Source organism: Drosophila sulfurigaster, chromosome X, assembly GCF_023558435.1.
Source record: "Drosophila sulfurigaster albostrigata strain 15112-1811.04 chromosome X, ASM2355843v2, whole genome shotgun sequence".
NCBI lineage: Eukaryota > Metazoa > Arthropoda > Insecta > Diptera > Drosophilidae > Drosophila > Drosophila sulfurigaster.
The window spans coordinates 3,142,990-3,156,041 of NC_084885.1; the positions used below are offsets into that span (position 1 = coordinate 3,142,990).

A 13,052-nucleotide genomic window follows, 5' to 3' on the forward strand; every position below is an offset into this window, starting at 1 on the left:
ACATGTTTGACATCCACACACTCATGTTCCACAGCGAACTCGAACAAACGAGCCGCCTGCTTAGTATTTTGTTGCGTTCGCTGCGTTAACAGCGTCGCCACGTTCGAAGCGAACGCATTCAAACCGCAACAACAGCGGCTTAACAGCGCCAAGCGACGCCGCTCAACAGCACAACTGTTAACGCGGCGCGAGCAGAAGCAAAAGCAAAGCCGAACGAGGCGGTCGTGTGAAACGGACGCGGTGCGGTTATTGAAAAAAGAAGTTTCCCAAAAAGTGAGAGAGAGTTAGTTGTTGATGTGAAAGATTCTCATATCGTTCTTTTTGTTTTTTTGTTTTGTACACACGCAACGAAACTGAATTCGAATTCGTCGTCGGTGCAATTGTAATAAATGCCGGTCTCGCTGCTGTCCATGTAAAAACCGGTTTATTCTGCCGCGACGCCTTTTTTTTCGTCCCAACTGCAGCAGCAGCAGCAGCAACAACACCAACAACCACAAAGAAAAGAAATTCATTTATTTACACATTTTCGGACCGTCTGCGAGTGTGTTTGTGAAAGTGTATGTGTGTGCGTTGACTCCCACGCCAAGGATCGCTAGCGATATATTGAAAGAATCGAATCGAAATCTAAAATCAAAATCAACAAAATCGCGCATCGTTTAATCGGTAAAAAGATCCACAAATATTTTTTTCTGGTGTGTGTGTGTTTTTTCTAAATGAAATTGCCAGTGTAAAAAAAAAAATCAAATCAAGAGTCAAAAAGTTGAAGCAAGGCAAAAGCCAAAAGCAAAAAGCGCATAAAAAAAAAAATTAAATTGCAAATCAAGAAGTCAAGTTTGTAAAAGAAAAATAAAGAGAGCAAAGAGTCAAATGCAAATATAACAAATGCAAAACATGTGAATTACAAAAACACAAACAGACCAAGTAAACGAAACAACAAAAGAAAAAAAAACAACAAACAAATAGGAGTGTGAATTAAAAGTAAAGGCAAAAAGTACCAGAAATCAAACACAACAACAGCAAGGAAGAAGCACGCACGCACAAAACGAAAAGAAAAGGTAAAAGCAAAATGCAATTTCTAACTGTTGTTGCTGCTCATTCACTTTGCGTGGGCAATGAACAACAACAAGAACAACAGCTAGAGTAAAAGCAATAGCAAGTGAGCTGCAGTTACCTGAGCCCATCAGGCTCTTTCTCTCCTATTGCACTCACGCTGTGCTGTGCAACTGTGAGGCTGTGTGATTGTGTGTGTGTGAGTGTGGCGATCAGTTCATGTTAAGCGTCGGTATTATCATATTGTCATTACAATATATCATTTGTGTTCTTGTTTTTCTTGCTGTTGCTGCTGTTTCGTGGTTTTCGCTGCAGCCCCTTTGGAAATAACAACAACAAGAACAACAACTGCAGCAACCACGACAAACACAGCAATTACAATAGCAACAACAACAGCAATAGAAAAGGCAAATGCTAGTACAGTGAATAGTGGCAAATACATATGTATAATGAATAAGAAATATTCAGTCGCATTATAAATATTTTATGAGTTAAGCGGTTATTAACATTAAACACTAATTGCTTATTATTTAATTATTTAATTGTTATACAATGCTTAAACATTTGCAATGCTTGCCTCATTTTTGCTGTTGTCTTTAAACTATATTCACTGTATTTTCTATGCTCTGTAATTGAGCGTCAGGCCAATAACACTATCTATCTCGCTCACTCGCTAGTTCAGTGTAGCTGCACTCACATGCACACACACGCGAATACATACGCGCTTTTTAACGGTGTTTTTGGCAGTTTTGCAGCATTGGAAAATTGGTTTTAGTTTTTAGCCGCGCCAAGTGCATGACATTTTAATGTTTCTCTCTGGGACGAATTAGAGGGAGGGGAGGGGGATACAAGCGTTTGACAATGTTAAGTGCCTTGCATGTGTGTGTGTGTGTGTTTGTTGCGAGGGAGAGGGCTCTTGGGGCCTCAGGGGATTGGGGGTTTACTCGTAATGAGCCGATGCATTTCAAGTGCTGCTAAAAAAAAAAAAAAAAACTTCAATTTTAGTGGCACATAATGTGGTTCGGTTTTAGTTTCAATATCGAGAGTTTGAGTTTTTTCCCTGCGGTTTTTTGGGCTACACGATTTTTGCTATTTAATCCAAAAATAAAAAGAGAGAATGAATTTATTTAAATAGGGCTTCAAAGCATCCAATACCATACGGCTAGCAGCTTTTTATTACAGTTACTTTTCCAGCTTACAGTTCTCATAAGACTTCTTGCATCGACTTATTTGTTTACGTATTTTCCCGTTGTGTTCTTTCTGTTGTCTTCTTTTTACTTATTTGCTAAGCGCTTTTTGAACTTTATTTCATTACTCGTTGTTTCCGTTGACTTGAAAACAGTTTCAGAAATATGGTTTTCTTTTTTTGTGTTTTTAAAGATTACAAATCATTTAGAAATTTATTGAGATTTCCAATTACTCGGAATTGAGTCGCTTGCCGGAAACTTTGCTGCTCATTAGCTACCAAAAGATGCTCAGCTTATATTTCACTCTCGTAGAATCTTCTTGCCATCATCGCATCCCTTAGCTCTGCTCTCTCTCGCTCTCGCTCTCGCTCCCGTTTCCCTTCCACTTTCTGGCCCTTTTACTCGGTCTTCACTGTGGGCCCAGCTCAATTTCAGCTGCAATTTAACTTCTTTTCAGTTGATATTTCTATATATAATTTTGTTGTTGTTGTTGTTGTTCTTGTTGTTGCGCTTCTTCTCCTCTTTCATTTTCGTGTTATTTTTGTCTACTGCTTTTCCTTCCGCTTAACGACTAACGACTGTTTATCCAACTTTTATTACCCAGCGCCGCGTGCGACAAACTAAAAATTCTCTATTTATGTCATTTTATGAAGAATTAAAAGCGCCATCCATTTTAAATACCCTTTTGGGCAATGGAGTATATGCGATTGGTGCAAAATGTGCGTCCTGAAGTGTGTTTACTAGAGTTATATAAAGATTAGAGCTGCATTCGCTCAAATGCAAAGAGATGAACAATTTTATGAATAACTAAAAAAAATTACCGACTTATAAATGTTATTACAGAATTATTTTTTGTAGAACTACATATATTCAAATTATAGCAGTGAACCAATTTCCGAAACCGGTTCAAAAATATTTCGATAAATAATTCTGGAAATATTTGAACTTCTAAAATCCTATGATAAACTAAAAGTGTTGTTAACTTATGTGTTTACATTTGCTTTCTCTAATTCGGACTAAAGCTGTGAACCAATTTTCTAAACCGGTTCAAAAATATTTCGATAAATAATTCTGGAAATATTTTAACTTCTAAAACCTTATGATAAACTAAAAATGTCACTTACTTGTAAATGTGTTTTCATTTACTTTCTCCGATTCGGATTATTGCGGTGAACCGTTTTTCTGTACCGGTTCGAAGGCACTTCCACAAGCAATTGACTTTAATTTCAAGTCACTTGACTTAAGAGAATGGACAACAAAGCAAACTCCTCCCGGAGTTGAACCGGTTCAAGTGCAATCCTTTAAGGAGCTTATGACAAGCGACTTCTATCATTCGTAGTTTTACTTTAAGTGGCACAATAATTGGTTTTGATTTGATGTCACTATTTTAGTGCCACAATTGCAAGTAGCTTGGCCCAAAAGGCAAAAGGCAGCTCGATTTGCAGCTGCCCTTGGCAACAAAACAGGCAAGAGGGTAGCGAGAGGGTAGTTGTTAGAGAAGTTGGATGGAAAACGAGGGGGGAAAACAAAAAAAAGGGTAAAGTATTTGTTTGAATGCCAGTTAGCTGCAGTTTATCCTTTTAATTGAGCGGACTTGGCTTATTACGGACATTACGAACGACGGATATTACATTTCAAATGATTTTTCAATCAGTCTGGCAAGATTATAGAGCAGAGATTGCTTGTGCATTGTCTGGATGGGAAGTGAGTTGGCTTTGATTGCTGATAACACAAACCGTTGAAATTTTCAACTGAAAAAGGCTCGACAAATTGTTTGGTGGCAAAGTTGCTGCATGCTTGGCTGCCCACAAAAGAGTTTTGTCATCTTTCACTCCCCCCTCTCGTTCTCATTCTCACTCTCATATCTTATATATAATTTTTTTCTTTTTTTTTGCCAATTCACTGCCAGACACTTGACCAAAGCATTTTCCCTTGTTACTGTTGTTGTCCTCCATTGTGTGTGTTTTCTATGTTGATGGCATAATAAGTTTGTCATCGAGTTGGCAACGCATCTGCGGTCGCTAAAGTTAAATAAATGTCAATGTCGTATTCAATGACAAGCAAAGCAGGATCTGCTCCCACCATCTCGTTGCGTTGACAGGAAACTTGAAACGCCCCGTTGAACAAATAGACATTCTGTTGAGTTGTTTATGCGAAAGTCATTTAAGAAAATACTTGTACTCATGGCATCTCATTTTATGCAATCATCACTGTTCGAAAGCGAAATTTTAACAAGAGAGCGGCATAATTCCTGGGAAAATTTAATAGATTAACAACGTTCCTTAAGTTCAAGTTGTGGCATGAGTTTAGCTTTGAAAATATGCGCTACAAATATAGAAAATGTATTTCTTATGGCCATAAATTTAATAAAAGTTTACTTTTGATTTCTAGATAAAGCGTAGAAAATATAATAAATGTATTTAGAACATGTTGAAAATAATTGCAATTCATTTTATGATTGATTTCGTATTAAATTTCGTATTCTTTTCTTTAATCAAATTAGTTAAACGCAATTCAAATAACTTAAAAGCTGATATCGTTTGGCTGAACAAAAAAGAAATCAAACTGTAAAAGACTATATGAAGAAGAGAGCGAAGAGAATTTGTTGCGCTTTTAAATTAATTTTGTAGTCAAATTTTCGATGAATTCTTATGAATTGTTTTGTGATTTTATCTCAACGCGAACAAAAGCCGCAGCCATTCAAATATAAATCTATCGATTAGCTAAATGGCCATATCAAAGCATGTATAACGCTTATTAACATCTTTATGCTGATGATGATGATGATGATGATGATGATGATGATGAAGTTGATGCTGTGCGATGGCAAAATGAATCAGCGTATGCTTAAAAATGTCACCCATGTGAAATCACAGAGAAAAAAAAAATGAAACAAAAGAAAAGCAAAGCAAAGCAAAAGCGACGCCAAACGAACTCTGAATGTAATAAAAAAAATAAATTGTATAAAGTGCCATGCCCGACCCTGGTAACATAAGAAATCACAGCGTTTAATCATTTAAAAGCATCTTTGTAAGCCAAGAGCCAAAAACTGGCCGGGAAAAAAAGCTAAAAAAGCAAAAAGAATCGAGCGAGTAAATATATGAAGCAAAAAAAGCAGCAGCAGAAAAAAACAAAACGCGGCGAATGAATGTTCAAAGCAAAGCGGACAAGAAGCTGCGTCTTGATCTGGAACAGAAATGCTTTTTAAACACGGAAAGGGCAGCCGCATTCTACCAGGGGTGGTCCCCTCCCCTTCCCTCCCCTTCCCCTCGCAGTGCTGCAACAAAGAAAGCCAGCTCGATTTGTATTTTCGGGAGTTGCGACCAACGAACGATTGAGGTCAGAAAGGAAATGCGTGGCAGTCAGTAGGCGCGTGTCGTGCGTCTCCTAAAAACATTCATCTGCCTGTGCCACCTCCTCCCTTCCGTCCATGTCCAAGTCTGAACCCGCCCCCCGGCATGATAGTACCGCTCACTCCTCACTCCTCACTCCCTGTCAAGCCAACATTGTCGTCGCAGCTGCGGGCAAAGTTACAATAACTTTTGCCACAGTTTAAGCCGCTGTCGCTGTCGCAGTTGCCATTGCTGCCACCATGTCGGGCTGCGTATCTTGTATCTGTGTATCTGCCCCAATGCCCCTTGCCACGCCCCTTGCCAGCCTTGCCAGCCTTGCCGCCTTGGCCACGCACACAAATTTCTTTTTGGCAGTGTCAGTGTCATTGCTACTCGAATGCATTTTAATTCGATTGAGTATCTTTTGGACTGTTTTCTCTCCTCATCCTCCTCCTCCTTCCTCTCTTGTGGCTTTTTTTCTTCTCTCTTCTTTTTTATATATCGTATTATATATTTCGTTTCTTTTTTTTTTGCGCTACGAGTTTGGAAATTTTCGCAAGGCTAGCAAAAGTTTCAACTTTATTTTGTAGTTTTTTTTTTTCGTTCTTGCCTGCTTCTTTTCTTCATTTTTTAAATGGATTAAAACACGAACAAAGAAATTGAACTTGAAGTTTTTTCTGCATTTTTTTCTTTCTGCTTTTTTTTTTTGCGTTGTTGCTTAGTTTATTTTATTTGTTTCACACAAAAGTCATGGGTCAAATGGGCATTCTTATCCCCGTCACAGCGTTTGCTTTCGAACATTGTGATACTGAAACTATTCGGCCCCCAAAAAAAAATGAGAATAGATGGAAATATTGGCGAATTCCAGCAAGTCAGAGAATAAGAGAGAAAGAGAACAAATTTAATTTCGAGCCCCGAAAAGTTTCTTGGAAAAGAGAACTCAATAATTTTGATAAACGATCCAGCGGAAATAAATTTGATTTGTATAACTAACAGAGAATTGAGAAAATATTACACTTATGTAAATAATTTGCATACGAAATTATACCTTATGTATTTATCACTTATTTGTAATAATAATAATAATAAAGATTGTATAAAAGAGAGGCGTTGAGAGAACAAAAACTATATTACGAATAAATTTGAAATATTTTGATATAAATTAGTTCTTAATAGATTATGTGGAAAAGTGCTTAAATATTTAGAATAGCCGAAGAAAATTAAAATAAATTCAACTTTTTTTTTAAATGATTCACTTTCACAAAAGCTTTTATTTTATTAGAATTGTTTCTTGAAACTTTTTTGGAAGCATTGAGAACTAATATATTTCTGCTCCTATATTTATTAATTACATATTACTTATTATAATACTTATTTATTATAATAATATACTAGTATAATATGCTAATAAATTTCCGCAAATTGTTCTCACAATTGAATATTTATATTGAAATTATTTTCTGAAAAATAGCTAATATGTTTCTACTCCTATATTAACTATATTTATTTATTTTATGTTTACTATGTGATGATAATATATTATATTTTAGTTGTGAAACATTTTTTGGTAATATATTTCCGCAAATTGTTCTCACAATTTCTTGACGCTTTTCATTTATTTTAGACATAAGCTTAACAGAAAATGTCAAGTTACATTTCAAGCTAAAAGTGCATCTATTTTTCTTTCATCTTGCAGGTAATTTGATCAACAGCAACACAAAAAACTAAACTAAGAAAAGAAAACGAAAACCTAAGCTAGGGGAAAGAAAAGGAAAGGAGAAGTGAGAGAGGGAGAGAAACTCATTTGCAGCAGCCAAAGGTAAGTGGACAGTGGGCAGGTGGTCTGATATCTTGAGTCTGTTTAGAATTGCCACCTGTTGTCAACCAGCGACGGGGGCGCCGCCATTTGCCATTGCCATTTGCCACTTACCAGTTTTGCTCGTGTTGCCAGCTTTTGCCAGTTGCCCCGTTGCCCCGTTGCCCGGTTGCCCAGTTGCTGCTACTTGTCAGTTTTCTTGCCAGTTGTTGTTGTTGTTGCTGCTGCTGCTGTTGGAAGTTGGCAGTTGGCAGTTGGCTCGCTGTGTATCTTCGTTTGGTGTTTTTAGTATCTTTGGCGCCGCTTTGTTTGCTGCGGGGTCTATCTAATGGCCGGGGCTAAGCACACGTCAAAAGTGAGCGCAAAAGTTTGCGCTTCAACTTGTTCGCAGCGTTCGCGTTCGCGTTCTCGTTCTCAGCGTCTCAGCGTCTTGGCGTCTTCTTATTTCTTTTGCTGTTAAATGGGCCGCTGCTGACATCCGTTCGCTTGTGTTTCGGTGGCTACACAGATTTTGTATCTTTAAGTTACTTTTGTGGTTCGCCCCGTGTCTGCATCCAACTGAACTTTTCTCTGCAGCTGCTCTTCTTTTTTTTTCTGTTTTTTTGTTGTTCTCTTTTGTTCCATCGTAACTTTGCATCTCTAGCATTTTGTTGATGTTGTTGTCAGTTGATTTTATGATTTCAGCAAGCAACTTGATCATTAATTATTTATTTTGATTTCAGTTAAATGCCAGCGTACAAATTACTTCTGATTTCATTCGACAAAATCATTCTTCTGTTCTGTTGTGTTCAGTTTGATTGTTTTGGCTTGGGAACTGTTTTCCCATTTGCATATCACTCAAAAGGATTCCATGTCGTTTGTTGTTCAGTTGATGGTCAAAAAGCAGCACAAAGCTGACCTTTTTTGGAGAATGCAGCAGCAACCACTCAACAGGCAAATGGCAAATGGCAAAGTCAAACTCAAACTCAACTCTGAACTCTGATCTAACAATCTGGAAGCTGGAATTATTCCGACGCGACTGAAGAATTACCTCAATTATTTGAGCGATGAAAATACACATATATTGTAGTACTTATGGAGTAGGTGTCAACGGAGCCAGCGGCAATTAGCATGTGCATGTTATGGAAAATGTGTGTGTTTCCAACCGAAAGACCCTACAAATTATATGGAAATTTCACTTATATTTCGATTTTCGATTCTCGAATTGTATTTATTTTTCCGTTCGTTTTTCGTTTTTCGTTTTTTTCATAACAATGCGAGCAGCAGTTTTTCCGTGATTTACATACGGATATTTACATACGGATAAAATGATGTGAATTTCGTGTTTAAATAACTAAACGACGGACGACGGACGACGGTGCTGCCAACTTGTTGCAAAGTGAGCGCGGGGTATGAATAACAGTAATACGCTTGAAATGATTTATGCCATCGCAACTTTTTATGGTATGGTTAGTTTCTCACCCACCTATATCTACATATAGTATATCTCTTTGGCTCTACCTGTCTCTGTCCTTCGATTTTGTTTTGTTAAATGTTATGCAAATATGCATCAGATATCTACCTTTATTTCTTTCCAAATAGTCCAAACACACAAACAAACAATTGGCTGCCCCTGCTTATCGCTTTTCTCACTTTTCCGACTCTTCTCCTCTCTCTCTCTCTCTCTCTCTCTCTCTCTGCTTCGACTGCCGCGCACTTTACTCATCGAACCATTCAAATTTAAATCAATTTGATTCTGATTAGCCACACACGCAGTTTCTGATCAACTGTTTTGTCGCCCATGCTTGAGGTTGAGGTTGATGTTGAGGTTCTTTCTTTTCATCTCCCTCGGCTCAGTTCTTTTCGGGTTCGTATTATGTTTGTATGTTTTTTTTTTTGTGTCTGTCATTTTCTACTTACATATGTGTGTTTTGTACCTTACTACACCTAGTAAATAAATTAGTTTTTATTATTGAGAACTGGTTTCTTTTGCTGCCTTTTTACACACCATCGAGCGAACTCCCGACTCTCGGACTTCTTTTTTTTTTTGTGTGTGTTTGAGGCAGGCAAAAGGCAGGTTAAAAATTCTTCACAGTTCGCTGACAGAACCTGTTTAGAGTCCGGTTCTCTAGGGTTTTATATACACATACTCGTATACATATGTATGTTTGTGTATTCTTATTCTTTTTGCCTGTTTGGCTTGGTCGCTTGACTGGGCCTCGCCTGGCCTGGGCCTGTTCGCTTTCTTAACACTTTCATGATTTGAATTTCAAAGTGGTTATAGGCACGAAGACGATTCAACTCCCCCTCTCTCTCTCTCTCTCTCTCTCTCTCTCTTTTTGTCTCGCGCGAACCAGTCAAGTTGTAAAATCAATTAAATGGGGGCCTCATAAATCGATGACCATCGATAGCTGCTTCCTTTTCGCTCATAAGTGCTGTACAAATTATGAAATATGATGAGCCAAGAATCAAGAATGACAAAAAAAAACAAAAAAACACACAACAACAACAAAATAAGCATACACGAACAACATTATAAAAGAATGTTCGAAGCATAAAAGAACTATGCGCTCTGTTTGCTCTCATTGTTGTGGTCGCTGTTCTTTTTGTTATTGTTGTTGTTGTTGTTGATGTTGTTGAAGTTTATGCGCCGTGTCTAATGACAATTTTGTAGTCATTAAATGTAATATATAGGCCCCACACACACACCAACACACACACACACACTTCATACATGTGTAAATACTCTAAAATATGCAATGTTTTTTAGGCTCGTCGCGCATCTGTGCCAATTTCTTCTTGAAAGGACAAATTTGCAATTAAATGTTGGCCATAAATTATATGGCGTCTGGGTCAACAATAAATAAATAGCAAATAAGCAATGAAAAAACACACACAAAAAAAGAACAATAAATGAAACAAAGCTGCTGCTGATGGAGAAGTCAAAATACTCTTCAAATTGATGCCAATAAATCACCATTTACTTTTCTTTGTATTAAAAATTTTAGGATGAAAGTAGCTCAAAAAGATTCTTTATTCCTTATTCATATTCTGAAAAGATTTAAAGAAATTTTAATTTAGTTGCATAAGTTGAAATGATATTTGAAATGAAATACTTAAAAGTTGAATAAAGTGTTCGTATGCAATTTTATTCTACTTAAAATACTAGCTCAAATGATTTATTATATGTGTTTATTCTGATAAGAAATAAAATAATATTGAAACCAAAATATTTAAAATTTGAATATGTTTTTAATGCAATTATATTCTTCCTAGTTAAAGATTGTTATAAAACAAGTTTAAACCAATTTATTGTGTATATTCTGGGAATAAATTAAAAGAAAACTCCAAATTCTTTGTAAAAGCTTAAATTCCATTTCTAACATATTTTGTAGTAAGTTGAATATGGACAACGCAATGCTAAATTATATTATGCTTAACCGAGCATTTCTATGTTGTTAATCTTTGATCTGCTGCATGTATAATTAAATGTTTATAGTATGCAATTACTTAAACAAATTTCAGTGCGTTTACTTCACAGAAAGCCTAGTTCGCATAGTTATATTCAGTGATTTTGACTAATGTTCTATGGTTAATAAGTGCAACACATTTTGTTGTTAATGATGTGAAAACTTGATATTGCTCAGGCGTTACCCCTTTATTAGATCAATTGATAATACTCTAATTGGTGAGGGTATAAAAAACACAGCACAGAACACAAGAAAAAACGAAAAAAAAACTCGCTGAAAACGCCAAAAACCGGAGTCGATAATAAGCATGTCGCCCATGGCCAAATAGCGCACTATATAATCATCATCTACATATAACATATACATCGAAAAATAAAGTTTAATACAAATGTGTGTGTGTGTGTGTGTGTGTGCTTGATGTCGATGTGGATATGGATGTTGAGGTTGAGCCTATGCTCTCTATAAATGATGATGCTGCTCATTTCTTGTGCATTGACGCGTAGTTTGTTGTAGTTGTTGTTATTGGTTGTTGCTTGTTGGTTGGTTGGTTGTTGTTGTTGGCTGTTGGCTGTTGGCTGTTGTATGTGGGCCGCTTTTGTTGTTTGTTGTTTGTTGTTGAAATGCCGCTGATAAATGAGTTTTGGCTTTTTTGTTGAAACGACGTGGGAAAATGTGCGTTGATTTACATACAAACTCGCACATACAAACAGCATAACAACATGCCAACAAAACAAATTCATATGCGACGAGCGAGCGAGTATTGAGTAGATTTATAAACACACTCGAAACACACGCACACACATACACACAAACCTTTTCGACACACTCGAACACACACTCGTGGGCATCTTGAGACTGTCTAGACCAAATCATGGAGTTTGGCTAAAAGGCATTGAACAACTTGATTCAATGAATCGCATTGCTGCAATTGGTTTGATATATGTACATACTCGTACATACATGTTCATGTACTCAGTATGTTTAATGCTTTTGATTTAAACCGAATTTGCCAAATAATTGCGATTGAATGGGCCAACGAGTACCCAAATGGATGGCCCAATTACTTAGCTGTCTCTCTGTCTGTCTGTCTGTCTGTCTGTCACTCGTGAGTGTGCGAAGTGAGTGCACTTCACTTTTATTTTGTGTCTCTTTAATTTTTGTTTGGCACATTGATTGCAACTAGGGTACTAGCGTATTAGTTGGTTCATTCGTTCATTTATTCGTTCGTTCGTTCGTTTGTTCGATTGTGCTGCACACTACATTTCGTTGAGTGCACTCATGAATAATGCGAGTGCACTTGTGGATGCATTCACAGCTCATTCATGTATTTAAATGTTTGTGTTTTCGAGGAATTTCTAGTTTATTCACAGCATTAAATAGTAGCACAAAGCATAACAAAATGGGTTATAAATGAATCAATGAATGCGCTAATGCGACATTAAAACTATTTTTGCAACATTTCTTAAAAATCAAACAAGAGAAAAATGTAGCAGCGACTGCTTAAATGTTTTTTTTTGTTATACCCGCTTCAAATAGAGTAGAAGGAATGCCACAGAAATCGCTAGCGTAATTGAAGTGTTAACGTTTTAAGCGATTTTTTTCCAACTTGACTAGTATATCGATATACCAAATGTAGCCTTTGGTATCATATTGCATTTTTTTGTATAATAATATAGTTATATTTTTTTAGAATAATACCGTACTGTTTCGACACACCTTTTCAAACTTGACTCATATATCGATATACCAGTTAGAATTCTTGGTATATTTTCGTATTGCTATGGTATTTTTGAAGAATACCAACGCATTGTTTTGCACCAACATTTTTGAACTAGACTAGTATATTGATATAGGGTATATCGTTTGATATATTTTCGGTATTTTCTTGGTATATTTATTTAGTATATTTTTTTAGAATAAAACCGCACTGTACTGCACAAACCTTTTCGAACTCGACTTGTATATAGATATACCAATTATAACTTTTGATATATTTTCGTATTCATTTGATATATTTGCTTTTATCGAAATACTTGTTATGAATTTCTAGAGTATTCACAGTTTGTTCATAACGAATAGCAACATGAATAAATACACTAAAAGGAAAATGAAAATCCGTATTTTTGCGTAAGTTTTCCAAACATTGACTTGCATTCAATTCACAAAGTACAAATAGTACTTGAATGTTTTTGAGACACAATACAAACCGCTAACGCTC

General features: G+C 36.4%; 1 protein-coding gene across 1 annotated transcript in view; it reads left to right on the forward strand.

The window, feature by feature from the left end:
• Positions 1 to 203: 203 nt before the first annotated feature.
• The window catches only part of LOC133847092 (hornerin), a 109,468-nt gene continuing 96,619 nt past the window's right edge, over positions 204 to 13,052 (forward strand). The window contains exon 1 of the mRNA XM_062281881.1: positions 204 to 1,055. The gene's annotated coding sequence lies outside the window, so the exon portion shown is untranslated. The remainder of the gene's footprint in view (positions 1,056 to 13,052) is intronic.